The 16,329-nt window shown below is 40.2% G+C and overlaps 1 protein-coding gene across 2 annotated transcripts in view; it reads right to left on the reverse strand.

The window, feature by feature from the left end:
* Positions 1-16,329, reverse strand: part of RYR3 (ryanodine receptor 3) — a 568,187-nt gene that overhangs the window by 407,290 nt on the left and 144,568 nt on the right. The window lies entirely within an intron of this gene.

Here is a 16,329-nt window from a genome sequence, read left to right on the forward strand (position 1 = left end):
CAAGGTGGGTTTTCAAAAAATTAAATATATAACTGCCATATGATGAAGCAATCCTGCTTCTGGATATAGATATCGATATCTATCGATAGACATAAATATACAGATCTATCTGTCTATATATATATTTCCAAAGAAAATGTGATTAGTATCTCAAACAGATATCTAACTCCCATGTTCACTGCAGCACATTCACAATAGCCAAGATACAAAAACAACCTAAATGTTCATTGACAGATGAACAGATAAACAAAATGTGGCACACACACACAATGAAATATTATTCAGCCTTAAAAAGAAGGGCATCCTGTCACTTGCAATAACACAGATGTTATGGGATCCTGGACAGCATTATGCTAGCTGAAACAAGCTATGTGCAGAAAGACAAATACTGCGTGATCTCACTTTTTGCGGGATCTAAAATAGTCAAATTCATAGATGCAGCGTAGAATTGTGGTTGTCAGAGACGGGGGGATGGGGACAGTGGGAAGATGCTGGTCAAAGGGTAAAAAGTTTCAGTTATACAAGGTAAGTAAGTTCTGGAGCTCTAATGTACAGCATGGTGACTCTAATTGACAATACTCTATCTTATAATTGAGATTTGCTAAGAGGATACTTAAGTGTTATCACACACACACACAAAGGTAAGAATGTGAGGTGATGGAAATATTCATTAGCTTGATTGTGGTGATCGCTGCACAATGTATATCAAAACATCAAGTTGATACCTTAAATAAAAATATATCAATTAAAATATAGGAAATGCATTATATACATTATATATTAAATACATATTATCTATATTTGTATATATTTACATACATATAAAGGTATATATATATATATATATATATATATATATATATATATCTCCACCTCCCTACAATCTCTCTTCTGTAACTCTTTTGCTTGCTTGGTTTTAACTATACTGGCCCTTTCCTTAGAGCTCAAGTTTTTGAAGCATTATCCTCCCTCAAAACCTTGTACTTGCTGTTCCCTTCATGCAGGATGTTCTTCCCCCACATACCTGGAGGGCTCCCTCCCTCACTTCCTTTAGGTGTCTGCTCAAATGTCGCCTTGTCAGAAAGGCCTTCCCTGATCACCCCATATAAAATTATAACTCCATTTTCATGTTGCACTTCCAATCTTGCTTAATGTTCTTTTCCAACTAGTATTTACCTCCTAACAATACAGGTTTACTTCTAATCTCTCTCCTCCTCATTAGAATGTAACCTTCATGCATATGATTCTGTTTACCATTGTATACTCAATGCCTGAAACAGTGCCTGGCATATGGTAGGCATTTGCAGAGTCACTGAACGAAAGATTTGTCGTTTTAGTTCTTACTAAGTAGTAATCCCCACAAAAACCTGGGAATTCATTACATTCTTTGGTCTCAGCTGGAATTGTTTGCTTACGGAGACTGAAAAAAAAAAAAAAAAAAAAAAAAAAAAAAAAAAAAAAAAAAAAAAAAAAAAAAAAAAAAAAAAAAAAAAAAAAAAAAAAAAAAAAAAAAAAAAAAAAAAACATTACACTTTGGACTGAACTGTTAACATTGGAACTGGACTCAGGGATCTCGAACTAGAAATACCATTTGACCCAGCCATCCCATTACTGGGTATATACCCAAAGGACTATAAATCATGCTGCTATAAAGACACATGCACACGTATGTTTATTGCGGCACTATTCACAATAGCAAAGAGTTGGAACCAACCCAAATGTCCAACAACCATAGACTGGATTAAGAAAATGTGGCACATATACACCATGGAATACTATGCAGCCATAAAAAATGATGAGTTCGTGTCCTTTGTAGGGACATGGATGAAACTGGAAAACATCATTCTCAGTAAACTATCGCAAGGACAAAAAACCAAACACCGCATGTTCTCTCTCATAGGTGGGAATTGAACAATGAGAACTCATGGACACAGGAAGGGGAACATCACACTCCGGGGACTGTTGTGGGGTGGGGGTAGGGGGGAGGGACAGCATTAGGAGATATACCTAATGCTAAATGATGAGTTAATGGGTGCAGGAAATCAACATGGCACATGGATACATATGTAACACGCACAGCCATGTAAAAAAAAAAAAAAAAAAAAAAAAACCACAGCTTACAGGACGCTTTGGGCTCCAGCAACACGGAGGACTGTTATAATTCCTCTTTACGACTTTTCCCATTACCAAGAAGGCAGAGGTTGGAGCTTGACCATAAAATCTACTCAGCCTCCCATGGCTTGATCTCTTAGAAAACTTGCAAGGGAGAGCAAAGGAGAAAGCCTTTCCCTGAGTTGATTAGGGAGATGTAGTGGCATACAGGCATTAGGGTTTACATATGCAATTCATTCTCTCTCAGGCAGAACATGCTGCTCTGTAACATGGAAGAATGCAGTGACCTATTACCCATGACGTTTTTCTCCAGAAATAATAATCAATTTGTTTAAGTTTTCTATTCTCATAGGATGGAAAAATAATGATCTAGTTGCTACCCAGAGAATTTCAGGCCCCACAGAAGGATTTTCTATAAAATGGTAACACTGATATTCTGGATACATCTCTCCCACCCAATCAGAACACAGCAGGTGAGTGACCACACCCAAAAGCTTGCACACACTCCTTTGGTTTCATTCTTTAGATACAACAGCCATGGAGAAGAATGAATGAGAGAAATCTCAAATACTACAGCAAATCATAATTTTTACTCTCTAACCTCAGAGGTAGCAATGGTCAATAATAAAGTTATGGCAGGAAAGTTTTGGTCTCTGGTGCTAACATTGTTCTGAATTTTCTGTTTTTTTTTTTTTTTTGAGATAGGGTCTCACTCTGTCACCCAGGCTGGAGTGCAGTGGTGTGATGACAGTTCACTGCAGCCTTGACCTCCTGGGCTCAAGCAATCCTCCCACCTCAGCCTGCTGAGTAGCTGGGACTACAGGCATGCGCCTGGCTAATTTTTGTGTTTTTTTGTAGAGATGGGCTTTTGCCATGTTGCCCAGGCTGGTCTCAAACTTCTGGGCTCAAGCAATCAGCCTTCCGAAGTGCTAGGATTAGAGGTGTGTGAGCCACCACACACCTGACCTGAACCTTATTTGAAGAAGGACATATGACCAGGAAACTTTAACTTTTCATATTTCGATCATAAATGTTGATGAGTTTGTGGCTGTGTCTCCATCATATGATGCACTCTAAGCACTGTGGCCCCAAAGAGACAGAAGAGCATCTAAGTCTGAGCCTACTGTGGCTGTGGCCCCAAAGAGACAGAAGAGCGTCTAAGTCTGAGGCTACCATGGCAGTAGCAGAGAGACCCTGACAAATTGTGCAATGGTATCTATGTTTGTATGTTATCAGATCTATGGCATCTGCATTTGTATGTCATTAGATACATTATTTATTTTTAAGTCAATTTATTTTCTTGTTTATTGTTGGTTCTGGAATCTTTGGCTACTGAGTTAAGACATAACGTCTTCCCTGGGCCATACAACTGAACAACGACAAACCCATCTACTTTTAGCAAGATCTTCTAACAATACTTATCCTCAGGAGAGAGGGCCACAGCACATCCACTTTTGTTTTTTGGGAAATAACTAACCTATTGAGATTCTTTCTACTTGTAGTGCCTCATACAGGGTGCTTTCTGAGATTTTCCCCTTTAACGTCTGTAGAAAAAGTAAACAAAACTAAAATACTCGGCATGTAGGATACTCTTTGAATATCCTGTATGTGCACACTCACTGCAATTTACTGACAGATGTTGTCAGTAAATTTGTCAGAACAAAGCATCCAGCAATTTCCATACAAAATCTAATAACCAGAGAACACTACCTTTTTCAAAAAAAGATGCTCTATAAAGTTAGCAGATGTTAATGAAATTTATGGGCTGACTTTTAGAAGGTTAAATCTTTGAAAACAGGTCACTAACGGGAAAAATAAGTGTTTTCATAATTTAATGGAACATATAAGCCCTCTGAACTGTCCTGTCCAGGACTAGTTTCTTAAACAAACAAACAAACCAAAAAACATAAAACTTCCGGTTTTTTTTTCCAGCTCCATTCAGAACTAAATCATGCATTCATTCAAGAAATATTTATTTTATGGTATTGGATATGGTGGTGAACAAGGCAGGCATGGCATCCACCTTTATGGAGGTCACATTCCAGGTGGATAAAGAGCCCAGCTTATATATTAGCTTAGACAGGCTTGGGGTTGCACTGGTTTGCAGAGATGATGACATAATTCAGGACCAGAAGAATCTGAGTAAGATAGCAGGAAGAACACACGGATGTTTGGGCTACTTTTTTCTCTTGCCTGACAACTTTTATGCCCCAGGCTGAGCTGCTGTGAGTAAATGTTTCCATTGGAAAACTTATCCCTTTATGTTGCAACTCATATTTCTTATTTAATTCCCCTCTCACCAGAATATTTAGGCTTAGAAGGCAAGGATCATATCCTGCCCATCTCCATCTGTTTATCTTGTATCCCTAATACCGATCATACAGAAAACATGTTAAAAGTACTCATTGAATTAAAATAATGGTTAGGAGAAATAACAGATTAGAACTGTGGGTCAAATAGGACAAAAAGCTGTGAACCCAAAGTATCTAAAAGTAGAATCAAAACCAGACACTGTCCAGGGTTATAAGACATTGCCTCGTGAAGAGACAAAGTACCCGTGAAACTGGAGTGAAGCCTATTTCTGCTGACAGAATTCTCCTCAACTCATTCTCCTGTGGTGGGACTCAGTGTTTAGTTCCCAGGGTCTAGTCTGTGGTTAAAAGTTGGATATTAGAAGGCCGGGTGCGGTGGCTCACGCCTGTAATCCCAGCACTTTGGGAGGCCGAGATGGGCGGATCACGAGGTCAGGAGATCGAGACCATCCTGGCTAACACGGTGAAACCCCGTCTCTACTAAAAATACAAAAAATTAGCTGGGCGTGGTGGCGGGTGCCTGTAGTTCCAGCTACTTGGGAGGCTGAGACAGGAGAATGGTGTGAATCCAGAAGGCGGAGCTTGCAGTGAGTCGAGATCGCACCACTGCACTCCAGCCTGGGTGACACAGCAAGACTCCGTCTCAAAAAAAAAAAAAAAAAAAAAAAAAAAAAAAGTGGATATTATGTGCCACAAATTCCCACACTTGAAGGCTGTGATACAGTGGGGCTCTTCCTATCACAAATCACAGAATAAACAGCACTTAGGGAAGGGGTGGGCCAAGCAGGAAACAAATTTACCAAGACCCCTCCAGGCACTGGTTTGAGTACTTTATAGTTCATAAACTCCTAAAAATTCTGTTCCAGATAGTTGTCATTATGCCCATTTTACAGGTAAAGGCACTTAAGCTTGGGTTCAGACGTATTAAGTCACTGCTCAGAGCAAGACGGCGATTTCTTTTGTTAATTATTCCTTAATGTATCATGCATTTATTCAGTGCCCATTACACACCATGCAGTATTAGGCCCTCAGAATACAAGAAAGCTTCAAATTTAGTAAGTAGTGCTATAAATCCAGTTCTGTACGACTTGCTAGGTCCTCAGAATACAAGAAAGCTTCAAATTTAGTAAGTAGGGGTGTAAATCCAGTTCTGTGTGACTCCAAACTTCAAGTTCTTCCCAATTTACACAGGCTCTTTTGTGAAGAAAGCATTTCAGTCAGTTGCATACCAAATGTAAGAGTTGCAATATGTCCATCACTCACCACTCCCACTTAGTGATACTACTTTTTCAACTTCTTACTCATAGTGTAGCAGTGGGCATTGCAGCTGGAAGGCTTTAGTTAAAGGAGCAGCTTCCCTTTCTTAAATAAAATATGAACAACCAATTGTTTCTCCACCTTAAGTTTAATGAAAACACAGCTTCAAGCCTAGGGGCCATTCTCTCTGTCCCCTACCATGTCCAATCACTCTGCTGACCTGCTGACCATATGCCCTGCCATAAAAATTTCTGGAGCATATTCTAACAACAGGCTCAGAAAATGCACCTGTACACTGCAGCAAAAGGTTAAATCTGTAACCTTTTATTCTGTATTTTTCTGTATTTTTAGAGTGCTTAGCCAAACCAAAATCTAGTTTAAAAACCAATAAAATTAGAAGCATATGAGATACAGTTAATTTATTTAAGCATGACTGCTTGATTCCTTTTGTAACCGAGACTAGAATCTGTTCCATATCCTCATCATATTGCTTTTTTCCCTCTAAATATAATCATGTCTGGCTTTGAATCCTCACTTGCAATAATTTCAATCTCAGTCATGTTTGGAGAAGCTTTCCCCTCCCTAGAGCTGTTTAATAATCCCAGGAGAATTATATAGTATACACATTTAGAGCATAGCAGCTGGTCTTCAGTTAAAGATTGCTGTCAAGATACCCACTGTCCAAGCCTGCATGGTCCATGTGATGGCAGGTGTCTACCACCTCATCACCATTTTCAGCCACAGACTGTGATACCCAAAGTCTTGGTGGCTTCAGGGTCAGTGCCCAGGTCTCTAGCATTTTGGCCCTCATAGACCCTATGTCTCCTGGAGAGAATAATGGTCAGGGTTGCAGGTTTCTGCCACCTATTAAGCCCTGCCGTGCTCTTACACCAGTCTTAAACCAGAAAGCACAGCTTTCCCTGGTTTGACCATTTGGTCTCAACTTGTCCAAGCCTCAGGGACATCTTACTAATACCACCTGAATTTTATCTCCAAGAGACTTTGAGAATTAAGTCTCAGCTCTGCCACAGGGCAAAAGGGAACCCCAGGTCTCCAGGATACAAATCCTTGCTTGCCCGGGTGAGGAAGGGACAGAAGATACAACTTATTTTTATTCTGTATTTTTTTTACCAGAATTTTTCTCCTTCTGATGAGTCTACAGGAAAAGAACAAACTTAGCTCTGCTGTGAAGCCGTGGGGCTCAACCATATGTGAGCATCATACTCATCTGAAGCACCCGTAAAAATATATTGATGCCTGGGCCCTAGCCCAATCCAAATGAATGAGAATCTCTGGGGAAGGGTGGATGCTGGGCCGGGTATCGAAGCACTTCCCAGGTGACAGACACCAGTGAGGATGGAGGACTCCTCTATTGACTCAGGTCAGAAGTGATAGCTGGGGAAGTTAGAGAAGGTTGGTAGATATATACTAATACAGGCATAACATCAGAGGGGAAAATAAATGAGTTCTGGATATGACAAAAAGAAGACAGTGGTGGGAAAGATCAGGTATTGGGTCTTCATTTCCTTTCAATCAAGAATCCAAAGGCTAGGCCATTGTTGACCCCAGAAAACGCGTCACCAAAGGCTATTGTTTACAGGTCCCTCATTTGGTACACTACTCTAAAACAGAGCCTGGTTTCTTTTTTCTCAAGGCCTTTATAATACTGCCTCATAGGACTTCTCCCCTGGCTACAGGGACTAGATAGGAAGATGATAGGTCAGCTTTAAGTGAATCATCAAGAGAAACTAAACACCTTACAGACTTCTCCAGAACTAGGGAATCATGAACTTACAATGAACTGAGAAGTTCAAAACAAGAAAAGTAGCTGTATTAGTCATGGTTCTCCAGAGAAACAGAACCAATAGGAGATATACACACACAAATATACACACAGATTATGAGAACTGGCTCATGTGTTTATGGAAGCTGAGAAGTCCCACGATGTGGCCTCTGCAGGCTGAGAACCAGGAAAGCTGGTGATATAAGTAGTCCTGGAGTTCAAAGTCCCAAGAACCAGGAGCACCAACATCCAAGGGCAGACAAAAATAGATGTCCCAGCTCAAAGACAGAGAGAGTGGGAGAATTTGCCCTTCCTCCGCTCTTTTGTTCTATTTAGGCCTTCAGATGGGATGATGCCCCCTCACATTGATGAGGGTGAGTACAAAGTGCTAATTGATCTCCTCCTATCCCACTGTCTACCCTCCCCAGCCCCTGGTAACCACTCTTCTTTCTTTACTCAGCTTACTGATTTAAGTGCTCATCTCTTCCAGAAACACACTCACAGACACACCCAGAAATAATGTTTTACCAGCTATCTGGGCATCCCTTACCCCAGTCAAGTTGACACCATAGAATTAACCATCACACTAGCCAAGCAACCAGCAAGAACTTATTGAATGTTCTCAATGTACCTGGCACTACTGATAGGAAACGTGCTGATCCTTATTTTCCTTTCCCCAATCCACTCCCAAACTGCTCCAAGACAAGGTGTGAATGATTTTCTGACAGCTTCAAAGGACAGTAAGTAAAACTATTTTAACTTTTAAAATGAACACATAATTGCACATGTCTGTGGGGTAGAGTGTGATGTTTCAATACATGTGTATGTTGTATGATGATCAAATCAGGGTATGTATTGTATGTGTATGTTCTATGTGTATGTTGTATGATGATCAAATCAGGGTATTATCCATCACCTCACACATGTATCACTTCTTGGCAATGAAAACATTCAAAATCCTTTCTTCTAGCTCTTTTAAAGTATACAATATTGTGAATCGCAGTCACCCTACTGTGCCACAGAACAGGAGAACTTATTCCTCCTAACCATAACTTTTTACCCATTGATCAATCTCTTATCCTCTTTCCCCTTCTCCTTACCAGCCTTTGGTAACCACTATTCCATACTCTACTTCCGTGAGGTCAATTTCTTTAGATTTCACATATGTGTGATACTGGTCTTTCTGTGCCTGGCTTATTTCACTTAACATAATGTCCTTCAGGCTCGTCTATGCTGCTGCAGATGACAGGACTTTATTCTTTACGGCTGAAGAGTATTCCATTGTGTATACATATTACATTTTCTTCATCTATTCATCCACTGACAGACACAAGTTGATTCCATATCTTGGCTATTGTAGATAGTGCTGCATAAGACTACAGATATCTCTTTGACATACTGATTTCAAAAAGAATCAAGGTCTCTCTCCCACAACACATTTCCTTCTCAGCAGCAGGAGTCAGAATACCTAAATAATGTTTCAAAGCTAATATGTATGTATCTTAATTTTCTTTTGGCACATTTTTTTTCCATTTGAAATAGGGAAATAAATTTTAATCTTCTTCCCCAAATTTGGAGAAAACATAGTTACGCAATGGTATTATACAATGTCAAATAATATATGTAAATGTATTCCAAACATTTAAAAAACCACAGTTCACCTACAGGTAGCTACCTATTTGTTGAACACAAACAAAATTCTAGTCATTATGCAGTATTTATTGTCCCAGGAATGGACAGACTTTGTAACTTTGGATTGTAATTCTCTAAGTCAGTTTAGAATTAAACACCAAAATTCACATCTTTTATCTAAAGCAAATTAATGATATAGAATGGCCCCTATTTTATCATACAACTGCAACTACTTGTTGTTCTGATGATTTCTGATTCAGCACTGAGCCACTGAAACAACACAGCAAGAGATTTCACCAGGAACAGGAAAAAGCAACACTCATCTCTAGCAAAACCCTGAGAAGGTGCTCGTGGCCTCATTTCTCATGCTTTGTCATTATCGAGTTCTTTTGTGCAAATGTAACCTCCAAACCAAGATAAGGGATGGAAAAATGGTCGATGTGGAAGTGGAATCAGTGTTTAGGAGTGAAGCACCTCAGGAGCCACTGAATCCAAATCTCTCAGGAATTCAAGACAGAAGTTCAAACTGCTCTCCTTGCAAGGGAAGAAATTCACATGCACAGCACCAAAAGATAAGTACAACCAATCACACAGCAGGGCTTATAAAAAAAGATGAAACGCTATATTGCACACTTCTTTTTCTGACTAAAAACTTCCTCTGTCACGTGCTTGCCCACTCTGCCTACAAACAGTCAGTGTCCATTAACTAGTTAATCCTCTTGGCATTCTGCACGATCAATTCTTTGGGCTCTATTGAAGTTATTCAGCCTGGAGCATTCCAAGCAGAAGAGAAACTTATTATTCATCTGCAACTATGGGAAGGATTGATATATGGAAGATGGTAACCATCCATTATCCAGCGAAGTGACAATAAGACAGAATAGCCCTAAAAATATAGCAGAAGAGACTGAAATGAGATATGAGAAAGGACTTACTGAAAGTGAGGGTTAAACACTACTATAAGTTTTCAAGATTAGATTACAGTTATTCACACACAGAATACAGAACTATCTTCTCTGAGATATTTGAAGTGTCTTGTGATTAATATTCTGTAAGAATACAATCTAAGGAAACAGTCATTAACAAAATGTTATATTTGGTCAATGTATCCAGTTTTAGAGTCTTGATGCTTGTGTACTGATGGACTTGAGCTTCGTGGCTACATATACACTTAAGCCTGCCTCCATTATGTTTAGTGTGGAATGATGTGCAATAAATAGGAAATAAAATATTTTTCCTGTTCTTTATTTAACAAGGTAGACATTTGTGTCTAATACTTTTTTTTTCCAGGATCAATATCCAGAGACCAAGTTTCTTGGGCTCTGTTCCTATGACAAAGCTGCATCCATTTGTTCTGCAATGTGTGATATTGTCTGTTCCTGCAGCCAATTGCTTTCACTTTAGATGGCCAGGAACTTCCAATTTGTCCTATCTGAGGGACACCTTCTGACCTGGTCTTACTTGACCTCTCTATGTGGCATGGGACACTGTAAATCTCTTCATTTTTCTGGAAACCATCGTTTCTTTTGGCCTCTAAGGCACGTACTCCTCTCCTGTAAAGCTTCCCATCCTCTCATTCAGCCTCTTGTGCCTTTAGAGGTAGAATTCCTCAGGCTCTGTCCTCAGGCCCTGCTCTTCTCACATTACTTACCAAGTGACTCCATCCAAGTTGATGATTAACTCAAATCTCTTTATTTATGACCCCTAAACATCTTATCTGACCTCTAGACCCTATGTTAGATTGCAGGCTGCCAGTCATTTCCTTTGGATGCCCCGACACACTGCAAGTCAGTTCATCCAAAACTCACATCATAATTGTTCCTTCCCACAGGTGTTTCTTCTGCCCTCCCTACACAGTGACAGGTGTCATCATTCACCCACACACCCATGGAGAAACCTGGAAGTCATCCACAGCTGCTGTGTTACACATTCAATTAGAATTTCCTTTGCTTCTCTCCGTCCCCACTGCTGTTTTCCTAGTTTAGGCACCTAGGATTTCTACAATAGCTTCCTTACCGAGCCCAGCCTTGTTTCTCTCTTCTCTGCTCCAGACACAGTGATATCCTAAAAGACAAATCTCAGCAGCTCACTACATTGCTTAAAACTCTTCCGAGGCCGGGCGCGGTGGCTCACGCTTGTAATCTCAGCACTTTGGGAGGCCGAGGCGGGCAGATCACGAGGTCAGAAGATCGAGACCACGATGAAACCCCGTCTCTACTAAAAAAATACAAAAAAATTAGCCGGGCGTGGTGGCGGGCGCCTGTAGTCCCAGCTACTCGGAGAGGCTGAGGCAGGAGAATGGTGTGAACCCGGGAGGCGGAGCTTGCAGTGAGCCGAGATTGCACCACTGCACTCCAGCGTGGGTGACAGAGCGCGACTCCGTCTCAAAAAAAAAAAAAAAAAAAAAAAAAAAAAAACAAAAAAAAAAAAACTCTTCCATAGTTTGCCAATAACGTTCAGGTTTTATAGCTGAAGTTCAAGTTCCTCCTCACCTGGTTCCTGCCCTCTTCTCTATAGCCTCAGTTCCTACCTGCCCTCACCAACCCTGACCCAAATGCTCAACTTCAGCGCTATGGAGCTACTTGCTGCAGTGCCACACTTTTATCTCTGAGCCCTTGTTTATGCTGTTCTTTTGGCCTAGGATGCATGCCTCTGTCACACTCCTCATTTTCTCAGGCTTGCATCATATATATTATCTAATCTGGGAGGGTCCATCACTGTGCATCTATAGTGCTCCCTGCATACTTCTGGGACTATATTATCTTGTACCTTAACTGCTGTTTCGCTTGTCTGCCTCCTTCTCCTGGTTGTAAGATCCTTGGAGATGGCAACCGTGTCTGACTCATCTCCATGCCGAGGATAAGGCCTAGCAGAGAGGATATGCTCAGTAAATGCTTAATGACTGGATGATTGAGTTTAGCTTGGCCAGGGTCTTAACTTTAAACTCAGCATGTTACCGCCAATATAGTCACAGGTTAACTTCTAGTTTTTATTTTTTAGTCCAGGCTACTGTATGGGGAAAGTAGGTAGAAAGAAAAGGCCAATGTTACCTGCAGTGGGATAACAGTCAAGTTTAAACAGTTTTACAAGCAAGCACCTTAACTGCCTCCTCTGGCCAGTTTAGTTTGGAGACACTCAGCCAGAACACCATGACTCCTTCTTATCCTTCAATTTCTCTCTTTACTGGATGCTCCACGTCAACAGGAGCCATGTTTTCCAGTACTCCAGCATCTTTGCAGAACTTTGTCAAGTGAGCCTCCCACCTCACAAATCACTGAAGGAACAGACCAGAGGGACAGCCTCCAGCCTCAGGCAGAATTCTTATGATGTCTGCTTAGATTCTGAGCTATTGCCAATTTTCAGGTCCAGTACCACTCTCCAAGCCTCAACCTGGCAAGAACTCAACAGTTCCTCATTCAAAACGAGTCAATCATTTGCCCACTGGATCCTAGGAAAGGACCCAATGAAAAGAAAAGGCTGTGTTTGACTCACTGTTCCTCTCCAACAGAGTCAAAGGGTTAATCATTTGTGTGCAGTCTGGGTTCCTTGATTGTAAATTAACATTTTTTTCATATGCAATCATGGGAAGACGTTAGTATTATTTCCCTAATCCTTCTTTTAGAAACAATATCCTTATTTTTCTTTTCATAGAAATATCAGGAAACTGTGTGTCAACTGTTGCAGAAACACAAAGACGATGCAACTCCACATGCATATTTTCCAAGTATACCAGGATTTGTCGTATAGTAGACAGTTAACATTTGTATACAGATATACATTCTTAGGGAGAATCATCACTATACTATAGCAGTTGTTCCTTTTTGCATCAAACCTACAGAACTGTTGTAGGTCTTATTTTATATTTCTGCTTTTTTATGGACAAGCAATCAATATATGACTTTCTCACCCAGGCAATCATGGAAGCAAATGTTGTTTCCTTCAGCCACATACAATGGTAGGAATATTATGCAGAGATTGCTCAGGAACATACAAAAGTCCCCAAGCAGCTAAAGTACTTTTAAAGCTGAAAAATGCTGGTAAAATCAACTACATCTGGGCCAGAATGAGGTAAATCGACACAGAATGCCTAAAAGCCATCTGAATGGTAATTAAGGTTTATTTTTTTCTACAAATCTTACTTTAATATAGCACTTAACCTTTCAAATGTTCTTAAGCCAACAAATGGATGATTTAATAAAGGTCTTAGTTTATTTTGAGCTTTGAGATAGAACTTGTTGCTTGACTATATTCCATTTTGAAGCTTTGGCCTGCAGTTCAGGCTGCTGCCCCTAAGGAAAAAAAAAACCCCAGTTTCAAGTGCAGCAAACCTCACTGGAGTCTTCAAAGGAAGGAAAAAGGTTGGAGCCAGGAGGCTTTTGGGCAAGTGTTGGTATGAAGATTTGCTTGCAGACAAGTCAAACATTCAGAGAGTGAGCCTCCATTGACCCTAACAGATTGCTGGAGGTTTTTCCGTAATTAGGAATAAGGTATTATGATGTTTTTAAAGTCTGTCTTGTTCATTCATTAATTTCACTACTTTAATTTTCATATAAAATCCATTATAGCAGAGTAGTGAAAACTACCAGGCTCTGAAATCAGACTGTTTGGGTTGGAATCTTCTCCCCTGAACCTCACCATGTGACTTTTTGCAATTTTTTTAACCTCTCACACCTCAATTTTTTTGGCTGTGGAATGGAAATAATAATAGTAATTTACTCACACATTGTTTGAGGATTAAATGAGTTAGTAAATATAGAACCTCCAAAACAGTACTTGTATCTAACAAGTACTCAATAGATATTGGCATTTTGTTAGTATTCTATCATTGTATTTCAGAAGCCCTTTAGGAATAACCAATACTCAATGGCCTATGTCTCCTTATAACAATAGAAATAGTCTGATTTTCATAGACGTATTATTTCTAAAGTTGCAGCCAAGATTTAGAAGAAATGGGACTGATTTTTTTTCTCTTTGGTTGCTTTTCTGGAAACTGAGATGCTGCTTTAAATCTAAGCAATATAAATTATCCTCAATAGATTACCAACCCAAAGCCACAGTATCAGTCCTGCTTTGGAAAGTTGGAAGTTAAAAAGAAATATCTTGTGTCTGTCCTGCAATGAACTGGCAGCACGCTAGGTGATCACCAGGGCTGAACCAACAATGAGAAACATTCCCTTTCAGCCCTGATTTGTACCCCATAACTGAGCTTACTCTAAAAAAACCATGGAATACAGCAAAAAAATGATGAGTCGTCTTTAGGACATAAAACTGAAAACATATCTCAGTAAAATCGAAAAAAAAAAAAAGATTTCATATAGGAATGAACAATAGAACTCATGAACAGAAAAACACATTCCAGGACTGTGGGGGGGGGGGGGGGGGACAGCATTAGAGATATACTAATCTAAATACGATTAATGGTGCAGGAAATCAACATGGCACATGGATACATATGTAAAACTGCAATTGCACATTACCTAAAAAAAAAAAAAAAAAAAAAAAAAAAAAAAAAAAAAAAAAAAAGAAAGGCTGGATCGCAGCCTTTGGAACCAATTTTAATTCTGAAAGAGGCAAACACACATGGCCTGGCCCCAGAGTCTGGTTCCACTATCATGTCTGTTTGGTTGCTGGAGCATGGAGGCCCTTTCCTGGCCTTCAACCAGACTTCAGTGCCTTAGACAGATTGATTAAGTCTGTGATTGTGCTTTAATTTTTAAAATGACATCAGAATGAAATTCCAAAGACTCCGGTTTGAGTACTGATTATTCACTGGCTGCATGGCTTTGAGCAAATCCCTTAATTTTATGAGCTTTATCAACTGAAGTTAATAATGACCAAGTGAAAGACTACTGTGCAGAGTAACAATCATACATGAAGATGCATCCTATAAACTATAAAGCAGAAATATTAATAACTCAAATTTTCAGCCTTCAACTTTTTTAGTCTCTCAGTTTGCATGGGATTCCATCTTCCTTGCTATGTCACTCTGGACTTGACTCCTGTCTGGACTGGACTAGGCTTGTCTCTGGACTTGACTGTGACCTGAAGATCTTCCAGCCTCTTTTCCATCCTGGCAAATTCTGGCATGCTGCTGCAGACGTCACTGACGCATTAATAATTCTGGAGTTAACATAACCTGCTTGTCTGCCCCAGCCACATGATTGTGGAGCACATTTTACCCCAGTTTTTTTTGTTGCTTTTTTTTTTTTCAAATATAGGTTCCTTTTCCATGACAATCTTGACAATTTATAACAGAGCTATGCAGCCAGCGGTCACTCTCATCTGTTCATTTTATATTGTCCAGCCTCTGTCAGGCTAAGCTAATGGGAACTGTTACTATCCTGAAAGATAAGTGGGGAAGGGGTAGAAAGAGAAAGGAGCAGAACAGGGTGCCCGTTTGAATAGAGGTAATGACAGGTCACTGCTATCTACTGGGGGAAAGGGGAAGGAAGCCACCACTTATGGAGTGCCTGTTATGTACCAGCTCTGTGCCAGGCACTTTATAAACAGTACTTTATTAAACACTGACAATGATCTCATTTGCATTTTACATGCGAGAAAACTAGTAAGGCTCAGACTATCTGTTATTTACCCAAAGCTACACAGTGGTAGAGATGAAATGAGAATCCAGGTTTGCCAGCACAGATTTGCCTCTAACAACATTGGGTGTTTCAGGTGCTGCAAGGAGTATCCAGTAAGGACCACAGGATGTCCCATTCTGCTTCCCTCAGTGATCACAGCAAACCTCTGAGGAAATGGGAGCAGGCACTGGAACTTATAAGCCAGAAAGCCACCAAACATGCGTCCTACCTTGGGGCCTTGAGGAGTAAGTGGAATAGGAGACACACAGGATTGCACTGTTTTCTGTGGTTTGCAGCACATGTTTTAGAAGCCCCCCTTTTTCTCGGCACATGCACATGAACTAGGGATGACTAAAACCCATTTACTTGACATGAAATTCATGAAGCCAGGACTCAGTACTCCGCAAGATAAGGATCCTGCAAGGTCTGCAGTGTAAATAAAGGATACATACGTAGCCCATAAGCTGACATTGTATTAAAAAAAAACAACCCTCAAAAAATTCAAGAGCAGAGGGTGCAAGGAGCTCAAGGAGCTCTGCCCAGGAATAGATAACGTCACTCTGCTCCGAACAGTTTCATCTCAGCACCTTGGGCTCTGTAAACTGCTGTGTGGAGAACTCTGACTTAGACAAGCTTGAGATAAGGGCAGGAG

Source organism: Nomascus leucogenys, chromosome 6 (genome assembly GCF_006542625.1).
Source record: "Nomascus leucogenys isolate Asia chromosome 6, Asia_NLE_v1, whole genome shotgun sequence".
In the NCBI taxonomy this organism is placed as follows: Eukaryota; Metazoa; Chordata; class Mammalia; order Primates; family Hylobatidae; genus Nomascus; species Nomascus leucogenys.